Source organism: Colletotrichum higginsianum, chromosome 5 (genome assembly GCF_001672515.1).
Source record: "Colletotrichum higginsianum IMI 349063 chromosome 5, whole genome shotgun sequence".
Taxonomy (NCBI): Eukaryota; Fungi; Ascomycota; class Sordariomycetes; order Glomerellales; family Glomerellaceae; genus Colletotrichum; species Colletotrichum higginsianum.
Genome location: NC_030958.1, coordinates 5,179,183 through 5,194,910, shown reverse-complemented (window position 1 = coordinate 5,194,910; position 15,728 = coordinate 5,179,183).

Genomic DNA, 15,728 nt, shown 5'->3' with positions numbered 1-15,728 from the left:
GGGACGGCCCGTGGATGCCGGCCTCGGCGTGAAGGAACCTCTCAAAGGGCAACACCCACACGATGTACGCCACCATCATCTTGCCGAGTCGGTCGGGGAGGAACCGGGCCACCTTACGGCTGAGGCCTCGTATCGCCCGGTTCTTGTCCCGGTCCGTGACGATCATCACCTGCCCGTCAAAGACGAATACGTTCCGCGCCATATCCTGCGTATCGCAGTAACGCGCCGTCGTCATCTCGGGTCCGCGCCCGGGCTGCCCCCCCCAGACGTGCACGCTGGCGAGCAGCGACCGCTTGAGGGACTCCGCCTTCGCCAGCCAACCGAGCACGCCGTCCTGCCGCCACTTCTCCAGTCTCGCGTCCCAGAGGGAGCCCCGGCAAAGCTCAGCCAGCCTCTGGGGCCCCGGCTGCAGCCAGCTGTTCGCCTCGTTTGTAGCAAACGACTGCCCGGCGCCCTCGAAGAGCGCCGTGTCGACAACCCGGTCGAGCGTCAGCGCCTCGCGCGCCTCGGCCCAGCCGCCCCGCATCAGCTCCTCCATTGCTGCCTCCGCCGTCTTCAGGGTCGTCCGCGCCGCTTTCTGGAACGCCTCAATCGTTACCCGCTGCCCTAGGTACCGCAGCGCCCTGCCGCTAGCCTCCCACATCACCCGCGGCCTTCCGCCCTCCCTCCGCCGGTGGCCCTTGCCGTACGCCATCATGCGGATGATGGCGCTGAAGGGCGTGTGCGATCCGTCGGCGAGCCAGTACCTGAACTGCTCGACGAAGCCCTCGATCACCGCGACGCTGATCTCGTTCGGGTCGCCGTCGATTGGCTCCGCCTCGAAGAAGTGTTCGAGCATCAGGATCCGGCCGCCCCACATGATGCCGGCAAGCCGTTGCGTGAACTTGGATGCCGGGCACCAACCGAGGCCGCTGACGCCCCTGGCAACGGCCTTTCCTGGTTCTGGCCCGGTGCTGTTGCCACTGCTGCTGCCACCGCCGCTGCTGCCTCTGCCGGCAGTGTCGTCTGGTACACCCCTCCTCTTGGGGTCCAGGACGCCCAGTATGGCGGTAAAGTGGAGCAGCGGGTTAGCGAATATGTCAACTGCTACCTTCTGCTTCAGGGACACGACGCAGAACCTGTAGACCCGGAGATCGAGGGCCTCACTGTGCTCCGGCCTGTCGCCAATCATGTTTTGGAACCCGGTAGAGTAGTCTGTCTCGCCTGGTCTGCCGCCGCTCTGGCCGGGAGATCGGTGTCGTTGGTATCCGGCCCCCTCTATGTCGGAATCGCTACTGTCGCTGCTTGCCTCGTACGCACTGTCGCTTTCATGCCAGTCTCCTAGGCCTCTGGCTGCTGGGGCCCTCCCCCCCCCTTGCGGGTGGCTGCTCCTGCTGCTGCCGCAGCCGCCTCGGCCAAGCCGCCTGTCCTCTTCCCTCGTGGCGTCGCCTGCTGCGTCGAGCGACTCCGCCAGTGCATCGAGGGCAGTCCACTGCTCGTCGGTGAAGCGGACGCCGCGCTGGCGCCGTGCTTCGGTTCGTCCTAGCCGGTGCGCCCGGATGCAGTAGCACAGGTACCGCTCCCAGATACCCTGGTACTTCCGGACCGTGTCGGCTTCTTGGCCGAGCTCGAACGGCCGTCCGTGAGGCTTCGACGGGTCGATGCTCTTCAGCCACCGCTTCGTCTCCAAGGGCACCTTGCCCAGCCGGAGGGAGCATCTCGCCACCTCCCGGCGGAAGCTCTCCGATAAGAGGGCGAATCGGCGCTGCTCCTCCTTGAAGCCCTCGTCCCAGGCTGCCCTGCGGACGGCCTCGGACACGGGCGCCTGCCCAGCGGCGTGTAGGTCGATCAGGTCGAGGCCGGCAAGGTGCACAGCCCATCCCATCTCCCTGACCCAGCTTGACTGTTGGTTTATGTCTAGGCTGGCAACGATGGTCCGCCCCCATTCCTCATCCTCGGCCGCCATGAGACTCTCCTGCCTCGATAGGCGCTCTGCGAATACGTTGTCACTATCCTGCCAGGCAGACAGCCCCCCAACGCCACGGGCCTGGACAATCCAGTACCGCGTATACCGCCCTCGGCACAGCGACTGCACCTGGACCGCCCCCCACCCTGGACTGTCAGCATGAGCCGCGGTAGGGGTAACGGCAGGCAAGCCGGCTTCGTGTACGTCCCGCTGCGCATGCAATTTGGCTAGCTTCCGGCTGCTCGTTCGGAATGGGCACTGCGTGCATCCGTACCCGTCCAACAAAGGCACCTGCTGAATAGGCGGCGTGCCGTCCGGCGGCAGCTCGCAGGTGTGCGGGTCTTCGAGCGCGCCGTCGGCGGCCGTTACCCAGGCCTTGTCGAGGACGCCCTGGAGCAATTCGCCCTTCAGCCGGTGGGCCCGGCGGAAATGGGCCTCGATGGCGCCGTCCGGTCGGAGTGCTTGCTTGCAGTGCGTACATACCGCAACACGGGGTCGCTCAACAAACACAAGATACGCGCTCGGGTCGATCTTGCCTACCAGGCCCTGGCTGCTGCTGCTGCTGCTGCTGCTACGCCTAACCATGATGAGATGGCGCTCGGGGATGCTAGTCACACTAGGGAAAGAGCTGCAAGCTGCTGCCTGTGACCTATTACCTGTTGCTGCTCTATATAGCACTGTAGGGACTGTATGCGCCTTGGTAGTGCTTAGGAGCTAGATATAGAGTATATCCTGGTATTCTTGTCGGTGGTTTGAATAGCATGCCTACAGCAATGTCGTTGGTTTAGACGTTCGGTGTCTAGGTTCTCTGTGTTAAATTGGGTGGATCTGACGTTGCTAAGGAAACGGCTGGCTATCAATACATAGACCCTAGTACGCATGGCAAAATCAATTGCTACTCCTATACTCCAGTAGAACTTAACTAATATGGAACAACAAGGACCTATAAGTACGTAGTATCTATACGGACTATAGGGTTTACTACTAGCTGTTAAAGTAGTTTATACCTGAAGTGTAATGTATTTAAGCTACATAAATACTTATTACAATAAACTAGAATTTAAAGTGGATAGTGTAAAGCTTAACAAGTTTTAAACTAACGTACATGCATAGTGAGCGGATCAACATAGTGAGCGGATCACCTTTCTCTACCTTCCTACTATTATTGTAAGTTAATTCAGCAGCATCGTACGAAATCAATTAAAACTACTTATCATCCTCTTCTTCAGAGGTCTCCCAAACTACCTGACATGTTCGTACGTTATGTCCAGTCTTTCCGCAATTGCCACATCGCCGACCGCGCAATTCACCCCCCTCTGTACGAGCTCCCTCCTGACGCACATTTTCGCCTCCAGCATCAACAATACCCTTCTCTACCCGGATTGCCTCTGCTTCAGCTGCATTAAGGGACCCTCCAAGACGTAGTTGGGTTTTTTTAGCCCTCCGACGCTTGCTTAGTATCTCATTTGCCGTACGAAGCCCACGGCACTCAGCTTCAACAAGAGCTAGTTTGTGTGCTAACTTGCTAATACCTTTAGCCTGCAAGTCAACTACTTCGTACAAATGGGTTGGTGAGCTATGTTGATGACTAGTAATCCTTTTCTTAAGTGATGCAGAGCTTCGTACGGCGTCATGTGCTGTAGTTGGTGTCTTTGGGTCCCAGGAGCCCTGGCTGCTTGGGCGTGAGTTGGATGGTGTTGGCGTCTTTGGCTTGAAATCCAGCCGGGAAATAACTACTTCTGGGTTAAAAGGGACAAGGCCAGCCTGTCTAAAGCCAGCTCGTACGTTTTCTTCACCCATTGAAGTAAAAAAGGCTGCCTTAAAGGCAGGAAAGAAATCGTCCTTAGTAATGTGCGTAATCTGCATCCGCATCATTTTCTCAATTTCCTTGCCGTACGACGCCTTTAGTGGACTAAAACAGCCAACATCAAGAGGCTGGAGCTCGTGCGATGAATGGGGAGGCATGCAAAGAGCAATAATGCTGTGTTCCTTGCAGTAATCGTCAAACTTGGTGGACTTGTGGCTGTTGTGGCCATCAAGGATTAGGAGCCGGAAAGCACCCTTCGTACGAGACTTTGTGCACTTTTCAAAATGCTGTAGCCAATCTAGGCCAATCTCATTTGTAGTCCATCCATTTTCGCTAGGGTGGACGCGCCATTGGGGTGGGAATTGGCCATTGGTATACCACGAGAGGAGGTGATATTTGCCCTTGACGATGACGTACGGAGGCAGCGCCCAGCCATCTGCACATACGCCCTGAATGACAGAAACCCATTCGCGATTGCCAGGCTGCTTCGTACGAGGCCTTCCCTTACGGTCGGAAGTTGTAACAACCTTTGCGTGCGACAGCATTCCCATCAAGAAGCCTGTCTCATCAAAATTGTAGATATCGTCATCGTGGATTCCGTACTTTGCGATTGTGTTTCGTACGAGGGCAAACCAGGCCTGCACAATTGCAGGATCCTCAGCTAATGCCCTCTGATAGTCGATTCTACGTCGAAAACGCGTCTTTAGTTGTGGTTGACGTCGTACGAAGTTCTCTGCCCATCGGGGTCCAACACGCGTCGCGTCGCGTTCGTCAAGGAGGCAATCAGCCATATCTCGTACGTCGTCAAGTCGCGGTGGAAATCCTCGATCGATTAGGTCAATAACTCGTTCAAGAATCACTGTTTCTTCTAGCTCAGTCATCTTCATTGATTTCGATCGCGTTTCTTGTCGTGGTAGTCGTCCGATGCGTCGGTAGTTAAGGGTTGAGAATGGGATCTTGTAGATAGAGGCTGCTTTTCGTACGGATAGTTTTGGGTCTTTTTGGATAGCTTTAAGTGCAAGAATAATGCGGCTTTCATTTGAGGAGGATTCCATAGTCGTGCGTAGAGGAAAGTTGTTGTAAGGAGGAAAGGTAAGAAAGAAGGGGAAAGTGATCCGCTCACTATGTTGATCCGCTCACTATGCATGTACATTAACTATAATTAGAATATTTAACTGTTAAGCTATATCCTAGTATAGTAATATAGAGTAGTGTCTTATTTATAGTAAACGCCTAACCTACCTCCACCTTAACTATTACAGTAACTTACATCTTTTCCCTTTTACTACATAGACGTTAGTAATTACTATTATAAGGAATTTACCTTTACCTTCTTTTATAGTAATAAATAAAATAATCTTCTTAACTAGAGTATAGAAATAGCTACATAGAGTAGCAGTAAGTTGTAGGTTAGCTATACTCTTTAGTATAGTAGAGTACTTTACTACAAAATGTGTTGAATAGATAATTAATCTCGTCTTAGATAGGTCTACATAAGGCTCCTATTAGTCTATCCTTTTAGAACAATTAAAGACTAAAGAGGACTCTATAGTAAGATGTACATTATTAAAATAAAACATTGTACTACTATTTCTCTATAATTACTTCCTTCTATAGTGCTGTAAATTATCTAATTGTAGACTATAATAGAGACTACTACTTCTTTAGCTACTACTACAACTACTAGGAATAGATGAGGCTGAATCTAAGCCCTTTTGCAAGTAACCCTAACCCTATCCTCCTCCTTCTCCTTTTCCTCCTCCTCCTCTTGCCTCTCTATCTTCTTCTTTAGTATACTTATCTGCGCATCTGCTTACTACACCTGCTGTAACCCTAACTGGTACACATCTACTTACCTCCAGCCCCCTAACCTACCTCCCTATGTTGCGAATTCCCTTCCCTACTGGCTTGCTTACGCTGCGCCTTCTCTAGACAGGCTGCATACGTGGAGGTGTGCATCTCTCTCTCTATCTCCAGGCAAGAACCTCTGTTTTGCTGCAGTATGCGGTGCACCTTACCGCCCTGCTGGGTGCGGTTGGCAGCGCTCGCTCCTGGCTTACGCTCCATCCTCCAATTGGCATAGGGTTACTATTTTGGCAGTTTTGGCGTGGGGTAAATGCGCCAACCCCAGGGTTGCCGTGCATGTGGGGCGCGTTATCTTTATTTATCCTTTGTTTTTTCACGCCGTAATCTGCGAGAATCAGCCTGCGACAATGCACGGACCATGCCCTCCCGTTTTTGCCCGCAACCCTCGACCCTAACCCTGGTATTCTGCCAGAACGCCGCCCGCAATGACGGCTAGTTACTAGTCACGCTAAGTTAGTGCTTTTCCACACATTAAGTTAACAGTTACATTAAGTTAGTAGCTCTCCATACGTTAAGTTACCGGTTTTCTAACCCTAACCCTAAGACTGTCTACTCAACCCTAACCCTCACTTAGAGATAGCGGGTTTCTAACCGTTACCCTAAGTTAGTAGTTTTCCACACATTAAGATAGCAGTTTTCTAAACTTCCCCTAACCCTAACCCTAATCTTCTTCCTCCCTCTACCTGTAGTATAAACACAGTTACTGATACTAATACGCCTCTACTAGTCTTATAACGTTGCTCTGTACTTGTTTTTCCAAGCCTCCCTTTGCTTTTCTTTTCCCTTTCTTTTCTTTTCCCTTTCTTTTCTTTTCCCTTTCTTTTCTTTTCCCTTTCTTTTCTTTTCCCTTTCTTTTCTTTTCCCTTTCTTTTCTTTTCCCTTTCTTTTCTTTTCCCTTTCTCTTATTTTCCCTTCCTTTTCTTTTCCCTTTCTTTTATTTTCCCTTTCTTCTGTTTTTCCTTTTTTTTTATTTTCCTTTCTTTTATTTACACTTCCTTATTCGAAACCACCTAACTAACCTTTTGTTTGTATATAAACCCTAGTTTCTTTCTCTATAGTACGCTCTATAATCTTTACTCCCTTTCCTAGTGTAACCCAAACCCTAGGCTAAAGCTCACCTCTCCCTTTGTTTTGTTGCTTACGACCCTCTCTAACTATGAACCCTATACCCTACTCACCTTATTCCTTCTACTCTAACCCTTCTATACCGTCTACTATGTAAACAAACGCCCGGCATAGGTTGATCCCCTCTATCGTCCCCCATGAAATCCTCTTCCCCAGCCACGCCCACGCCTCCTCTCCTTCCACCTCGCTCCCTCTATACCCCAGCCTGCGATACAGTTCCTCCACGTCCCCTCGCATCGCCCGCTGTGCTACTACGTACCCGACCGTCCCTGTGATGACCTCGGCGTACTGGCACCGCCTTGTCCCTGTCTTCTTCCGCCACCCACCCGTCTCCATCTCCTCCCAGCTCGGGCATAACGCCTGTGGCACGAAGCACCCGAAGCAACACCCGTACGCCTCCGCGCCCCGCCCCCGCCGGAGCCACCTTTGCATCGCCCGCCCTTCCTGCACCGCCCGTTCAAACTCTGGCCCCCTCTCTGATGCCGTCCTACACCCGAGCGTCGTGTGCTCCTTCGCCCCGTCCCCGTCTAACCCTAAGCAGACTAGACACCCTGCCGCCAGTGTTTCCTCAAGAATCGCCTCAAGCCTCGCAACCTCCCTCACCCCGTCCATCAGCCTACGTCGCGCCCGCTCTCGCATCGACGCTACCAGTCTCTCTTGCCCCTCGACCCTGGCCTGAAAACCCTCCGCGCCCGACCTCTGCACCGCGCTTGCTTGGCCTTCCTCTTCCTCCCCCTCCTCCTCCTCCTCTCCCCCCTCCGCCTGGCAGATGTCACACGCCTCTTCGCCCTCCTCGCACCCGCTCCGATCCTCTCGCCCGTCCATGACCGAGTCCAGCACGACCCGCCGGCAGTGCGCCCCGCTGACGTAGTCGCTCGCCGTGAATCCCGTGCTCGGCCTTGCCGCTGCTACCACCGCCGTGCCTCTCTGTGCCCCTTCCACTATTACGATGGCCTCGCTGCTCACCCCGTCCCGCCCCGCCCTGCCGCTCTGCTGTGCGTAGTCTGCCATCTCGTACGGCATGCCTACGTGGAGTACCACCCGGATGTCTGCCACGTCGATCCCTAGACCGAGCGCGTTTGTCGCCACAATCACCCGCCCCTCCCCGTACCCGCCCCGTTTCATCCCGCTGGCCCACGCCCGGAGCCGCTCCGCCTTCCCGTCCCTCGTGTCGATCTCGCGGTAGTACGCGTCGCACCCCAGCTGCTCCGCCAGTGACCCCGTCCCCTCCACCGTCCGGCAGTATACGATCATCTTCCCCGGCCACGGGTGCTCCTCGAGCTTCGCGTCCAGCACCCTCCTTACCGCCTCCGTCGTCTCGTCCTCGCCACCCCCCGGCCCCGGCCTTGTCGTCTGCACGCCGTACCGGACGTTCGTCCGCGTCGTTCTCATCCGCATCATCTCCACCTCGGTCTCTCGCACGAACAGCAACGCGAGAAGGTCCGGCTGCCGTACGGGTGGTAGCGTCGCCGTCAGATACACCATCTGCACCCCTACGAGCCCGAGCTGGCCCAGCTCCCGCAGCCGCGGCCGGAACTTCTTGCTGCCTTCTAGTATCGTATGGCACTCGTCCACCACGATCCGGTCGAGCTGCGCCGTCACCCGGAGCCCCTCGAGATAGTCCTGGAACCGTTTGCTCATCGCCGACTCCGGCGTCACGAACACGATCGACACCTGCCCCGGCACCCGCTCGCTTTTCCACTCGGCGCACCGGATCCCCAGCAGGCCGCAACGCCGCACCATGTCCCCGAGCAGCGACACCGGCGGCACCACCACCACCGTCACCCCGCCCGTGCAGCTGGCCGCCGGGAGCATGAAGCACAGGCTCTTGCCCCCGCCCGTGCCCATCACCACCACCACCGGGCTCTTGTTCGCCATGATCGCCCCGATCGCCCGTTCCTGGAGGCCCTGGAACCTCGCCCCGTCCCCGTAGAGCCTCCGTAGCACCCGCCCGGTGTCGACCCGGAAGAGCGTCTTCCACCGCTGCATCTGCGCCTCCCTCATCGCCTCGTAGTGCAGCGACGGCGTCTTCCTCTTCCTGCCCGGTCGGAGGAACGCGTCGACGCCGCCGATGGCCGACCTGAACCCCATGAGACGGTGCCACTCCTCGCTGACGTGCCGGAACTGCAACCGCCGCTCGTTCGTCTCGAACGCGCCCTCCGTCAGCAGTCGCGCGTAGATGAGCCCCGCCACCGTCGTCCCGTGCCCCGCCTGTATGTCCCACGGGCTGTCGTCCTCTCCCTCGCTGTCGCTGCCGTCCTCGTCCCCGTTGACCAGCTCGTCCGACGCCGCCGTTCCCCGTACCCCCGCCCGGAAGTACCGGCGCCCGAGTGCTATGGCGATGTGCCGCCAGCTGCTGATGTTGATCTTCTGTCCGCAGCCTGCCGCGCTGAACCGCCGCAGTATACGTGCCATCCGATCCGGCGTCCAGAACGGGCCGGCCCCCAGCGCCCATGGCCGTCCTCGGCCTGCGTCCTCCCCGGCCGCCCCCGCCGGCCTGACGTGCCCTGTGTTGGCCTCTGCGTCGCTCGCTCCCCCGTCGTGCTCTTCGGCCCCGCCGCCACCTGCGTCGTCCTCGAACGGGTTGCTGGACTCCCGTAGGCCCCACAGCGTCGCCGGGAACGTATCCGGCGCCGCCCCCGCGCTGGCCTGTGCGCCTTCCCAGAACGGCAGCACCAGCCATAGATAGTATACCAGCAGCGATCCGACCTCGCGTGGCAAGAACCGGTGGATGACCTTCTCCCTCTCCGACCGCGAGTAGCCCTTGTGGATGCCCGTCACGATCATGACCAGGCCCCGGTCCATTATGATGTTTCGTACGCCGCCGTCCGCCGTGTTCCGGTGCCGGACCGTCAGCAGTTCCGGTGCCCGTGCCGGCTGCCCGTAGCTGACATGGACCAGGAACAGCAACACGGCCAAGAACTTCTCCACATCTTGCCCGTACCGGTACGCCGCTTGTGTGCTGGGCTCCGTCGACCCCGCATCGGCCTCGGGGAAGAACCTACCCCTCAGCCGTTCGTCTTTCCAGACTTTGCGGAATAGCCAGTCCCGCCTCTTATCTTCGTCGGCTCGCACGATCGCATCCACAATCGATAGACCGATGGTGGTGTCGGACGCGTCGTCGCTGATCATGCTCCACGGGACCTCGGGTATACCAAGCTCGGCGCTGGACTGCTCGACAAAGTCTTGGCAGAACAGCAGCTTCCGGAACAAGATCTCTTCCGCCTGCGCCACCGTGGCTTGTATCATGCCCTGGATGTCGACGACGCTGAGTCGGTTCCCCTTAAACACGATCTCGTCCTTGTCCCAGCTGACAGACCCTCGTGCTGCCGTCCTGTTATGCGCCCCTAAGCCGAAGTTCCGCAGCCGGAAGATGAACTGCATCGGCGTCGTCTGCGATCCCTTGTCCGCCATCACCATAAACCGCCGCGTCATGTCGGCCACCAGATCGAAATGACTCGGCGCCCCGTCTTCCGCCTTGTCCTGGCTCTGGCCTGCTTGCACGCGCCGCGCGACCGCCTTGACCCGCTGGTCCACCGCGCTCTTCACGACGAAGAGCCGCGCCATGGTCGTGATGGCTGACAGCTTGGGCGTGAAGGTGCTGAAGTCCTCCCACCCGTGGTCCGCCCTGATGCTGAGCACCATGAAGAAGCTGACGAGAATGCTGTCGTACTCGGTCCCCTTGGTCTGGTGATCGAGCACCGACATGAACATGCTTGCGACCCCCTCCTCCAACCTGTCCATGGCGGCCCTGGCTGCAACCCCTTCCGTCTTGCCTTGGGCCTTGGCAAGTTCCTCCTCGGCATTGTCGGCCGCCTTCATCATAAAGTCGTACGCCTCCTGCTGCCTTGTCGTGACCTTGAACGGCGGTCTTTCCTCCCTCGTCCTAATCGTCATGACACGGACAATGTAACTAAACAGTTGCAAGACGACCTGTGTGTACCTCTTCTCTGTCGCCGGCTTCCGGTGGAAGTGGAATGGTTGGGGCCGTTCCTTGGACATCTCTACCCGGTTGGCCTCGAAGAGAGCGTTCCACGACACCGTCTCGGGTCTCGCGCACCGCTTCGCCTTGTTCTTACACCATTCGAACGCTATATGAATGACCCGCAACGCACCGTTGTCGCACCGTGTCGGGTCGTCGCTCTCATCGCCGTAGTCAAGTGACACGAGACACCGTAACAGCTCTTTCTTCTCCCCAAACGCTTGGAGGTGCCTGGCTGCCCCAAGCCGGTTGAGCCATGCGTTTGGTGCGAGGAACTCGTCCGGGTTGTCGACGTTCTCGACCTCCTTCTTGCGAATCCCCTCCGCTTTGGCTACAAAACGGCTTGCTGCCTCCCGCACGAGATCCTCCTGCGCTAGCTCGAGCTGGTTTTCTCTCTGGAGATGGCGACCGGCCGCTACCTTAAAGTACTCGCTCCGGGGGCCACGTGTGAAGAAGCGCTGGTAATAGACGCCGGCTTTCCACGGCCCATCCTGCTCCCTTTTGGGGGCAGCCCGGCGTCCTGGTCGGAGACCCTGATCCCAACTGTGTATGGCCTTAAGATGCTCCCTGATTCTGCGCAGATCTGTCCCTACGAACAGGCAGCTGCTCCCTGTCTCGCTACCGAAAGTGCACTGGTATCCGTTTTCCCTAGGTCGTCCGAGCTCTTCGATAGCTCGGCAGGCGTCGCTTGGTGTCTCGATGTCGTCCGGGTTCTCGATTACGTCTACAGTACTGGCCCATTGTTCCGCCTTGTCGATTTTGTCCTTTGTTAGTCTATGCGGGGCGGCCTGTAAATGCACACGTATGCGTCTTTTCGTTACGCTAGCTGTACACGTACGACAGACGAGAACCCTATAGGCGTCAACATAATGAAAATATTCCATGGAGTAATCCAGGCGCAGTATGTGCAAATGACACCTAGTGAGTAACAAGGAAACCGGAAGAAGTCCAGAAGAGAATAGAATTATATTAAGTGTAACTACTAACCCTGTCGTCAACACTACCTTGTATGATTAAACCTTGGAACCGTTGCTAGCAGTAACGAAGATGCAAGACACTACGGATTCCTGTTTGCTGTGTGCTTACTTAATCTGGGTTCGTCCTGATGCTACACGTCTATTGGTTCATTCCTACATGGTCTGGGCACGCCTTGCACCTCACCAAAACCAGCCAACAATACTTCTACAACAACCTACATGGTGAAAAAGCGTTTCTAGAGAATGAAAATAAGATAGTTAGTTTTGCAGTAGTTAGTTGTATCTCCTGTCGAGTTTTCAGCCTCATGCGACGCCTACATTCTGATTTCTAGGAAACGTCGGCTACCCTGATTTTTAAACGTCGGCTACCCCATGTCGTGCTAGCGTCTAAATTTTCGCCATACAAAATAAAACGTCGCCTACCCAGCCGACGCTGACAATAAGTGTTAGGGTGATAAGTAGTTTTAATTGATTTCGTACGTTGTAGTTGAATTAACTTATATAAGAGGTAGAAAGGCAGTAGACGTGCGCAGCTCACTATGATGCGCAGCTCACTATGCACGTACGTTAAGGTTTAATAATAACCTTATATTTAAAGATAATAGATAGTTAATATCTATATCTTTAATAGAATACTATTGTATATAAAAGTTATTATAATATTTAATTGTAAGGGAAGGCTTTATATAAAGTAGTCTAGTAATTAGGAATAAATTTCTATTATTTAGAGTATATATATAGATAGCTAAGTAATACCTCTATATATTATTATAAAGGGCAAATATTACCTTCTTTCCTAGTATACTAATAGCTAATTCCTAACTATATAGTACATTTATTTAAGTAAAAATAAATAAATAATAAATAATATTAGCTTAAATTAGCTATAGTACTTTAATTAGTATATAAAGACTTATATAAAGGGCTCTTATTACTTCTTAATTCTTAATAGTTATAATAGCTATAAATTAATTAACTTTAATAAATACTATAAAGAATTAAGTATTATTACTCTCTATATACTTCCCTATTTATTATATAAGCTCTAGCCTCTTAATATTAAGTACTTTAGCTTATTAAAGTACTTATATAGTAAGGAAATTAAGAAAATAATATAAATGTAGATTTTGCATATTACTAAGAATAACTTCTTTCCTACTTTTAAAGTAGTATTCTTTACCTTAATAGGTAAAAATAATATATAAGTTAATTTGAAATAAATAGGCTTTATACTTTTTAATTCTAAAGTAGTTCTTTCTTACTTAAATTTTAAGCTAAAAATACTAATACTATTAAACTTATAGTTAAGTAGTTAAGGCTCCTAGAATATAAAAATACTAATTATAGTATTAAAGAGTATATAAAGTACTTCCTCTCTTAAAAAGAAAATTTAAGTATATTAAAGTAGCTTACTAATACTAATATATAAAGTAATTAACTTTTAAATTAGAGGTATTAGTAAATTAGCCTATAGACTTACTATTATTAAGGCTAAGAATTATAAATTTTATGTAGGAATAAAAGTACTAAGTAAGTACTAGAGAGTAAAAAAAACCTAACTATATTTTAGAGAATTACTTAATACTACTAAAGTAGAAGTACTATAAGTAGAAAAGGGTAGTATTAATACTAGAGGAGAGAATAATTCTTAAAAGGAGAATTATATAGAAAGTACTAAACTATATGTACAATAATATAGTAATTATAGAAAGTCTAAATATAATATATAAACTTATAAAGTAGTTTAGAATAGTAATAAGAAAGAGAATAAGGAGTAATTTTAATTAATTTTATATATTATAATTTAACTAATTTATATAAAAGGTAGAAGAGTAGAGGAAGGTAGCCTACTTACTATATTAGCCTACTTACTATATAAGTATATTAAATATAATATATAAGTTTATAAAGTAGTTTAAAATAGTAATAAAAAAAGAGAATAATAAGTAGTTTTAATTAATTTAATATATTATAATTTAATTAACTTATATAAAAAGTAGAGAAGTAGGAAAAGTAGCTTACTTACTATATTAGCTTACTTACTATATATATATATTATAAGCTTTTTAATTTTAAATAGGGAAATCTTTTAGAACTCTACTATTTAAATTACTATAAACTTGTTACGACCCGTCAAACATAACAGGACCAGGGGACGCCCCCACAGGGCGCCTGGCGGTTACGGACAAGTTATAAGCAAGCAGACACGGGAAACAAAGGTGACTCCTCCGGCGCGGAAGAACTATGGTGCAAGGTCACGTGGAGATAAGGGAGTGAGCAACTGATTATGCGTGAGCACGATTGATCACGACGTGAGCACGACCTTTCGCGAACTTTCTCTTCACAAAGTATCCACTGTTAGTAGCTGTTAAGATCATAGAGGGCTCCGGCCCACCGCACTATCATTTCTCATCATCAGCCCACGTGAGCTGAATTTCACCATCATGGCCGTCTCTCTAGACGCAGGGCCATCGATCACGGTTCACGGGGACGCCAGTACATCTCGACGGTCTGGACGTGTCCGGAAACCGACCGCAAAGGTCAGAGTGGTTGAGCAAGTCAGCTACCAAGACAATGCGGAGCTTAAAGACGAGATCAACAAACTCTCAAACCTCGTCCAGGATCTCCTACGACGGGACGCCGAAAGGGAACAGTTCCTGAAAGACTGTTTGATGAAGATCGAATCCTTGGAGAAAGAGCTTCAGGAAGAGAAGCAGCGTTCAGACCGGCACCAACGTGGTCTAGCAAGGTCCATGCATGCTGTTAGCACAGGACCCAGCGAGTCTGCCCAGAGTCTCCAAGGGCATCCCTTACACACAGCCCAGAACCAGCCGCCCCAAGTTCGGTCCTACGCGATGGTGGCAAGCCAGCCACTTACCAGACAACTGCATGAAACAACCCCAGCAAAACAAGCCGCAAACCGGGCGGCTTCAAAAGACCTTCGCATCTTCGCACGTCTGCCACCTGAAAGCCCGCTCCGCAACGAGAGAGCCTACGACATCTACGCGTTCGTTCGTGAAAAGCTAAGTCCCCAAGCTCGAGAAGCCCTCAAGGGGATCGACCATGTCAAGACAGGATTAGCACTCCTACCATCGTCAGCAGATGGGGCAAAAGTCCTGCTAGAGAACAGAGAACAGATTGCTGCCCTTCTCCAGGCACAGGCGGTCGAGCAGCGCGACACCTGGATCCGGGCCTATATCGCAAACGTCCCTTACACCAGACACTGCCTGCTCACCAACACTGAGCTGGAAATCACGACCGAGGAGCTCCTTGAAGAGATCCAGGCCACGACGAAACTCAAGCCCGAAAAAGCATACTTTTCCAGAAAAGACGAAGCCGAAAGGCTAGGCACGGTGACAGCCTGGTTCAAGGCGGAAGCCGTAAGGCAACTACCAAGGCGCCTCCGTTTGATGGGGGCCAGCGTTTTCGTCAACCTGCAGTTTCCGAAGGAGAAGAGGTCTCCCCAATGCCACCGCTGCGGCGGCTTTCACAACGAACGAACGTGTACCAGAAGGAAGAGATGCCTCAAGTGCAGCTCTCCTTCCCACACGACCGAACAACACCGGGCACCTTGCGGCGGCACTGAGGGTCACGATGGCTGTGACTGCCCCTTTAAGTGTCCGTCGTGTAACGGGCCCCATGCCGCCTTTGACGTGACTTGCCCTATCAGACCAAAAGTGGTGAGGGGCGTAGTCCAGAGGAGGAACAAGGCACAGCTACGGGCCATCCGAGCCGAGGGAGAGAGATCGTGGAGGCTTGCGACCCAGCAGTCGCATCAACAATCCCGAGAAAGAGGAGAAGAGATGGACTGCAACCAAGCTAATGAGGGACATCAGGAGAATGCGGCCCTCTAGAGTCCTGCAGATCATGCAGGCGAACGTGGCCAGACGACCGCTCGCACACGAAACGGCACTGAATCTAGCCTACGCGGCCCATGTCGACATACTGCTACTTCAAGAGCCCGCTATCCGCTCGGAAGAGAGAAGGCTCACAAGATGCCACCCGGGCTTCGAGATCTTCACCCCA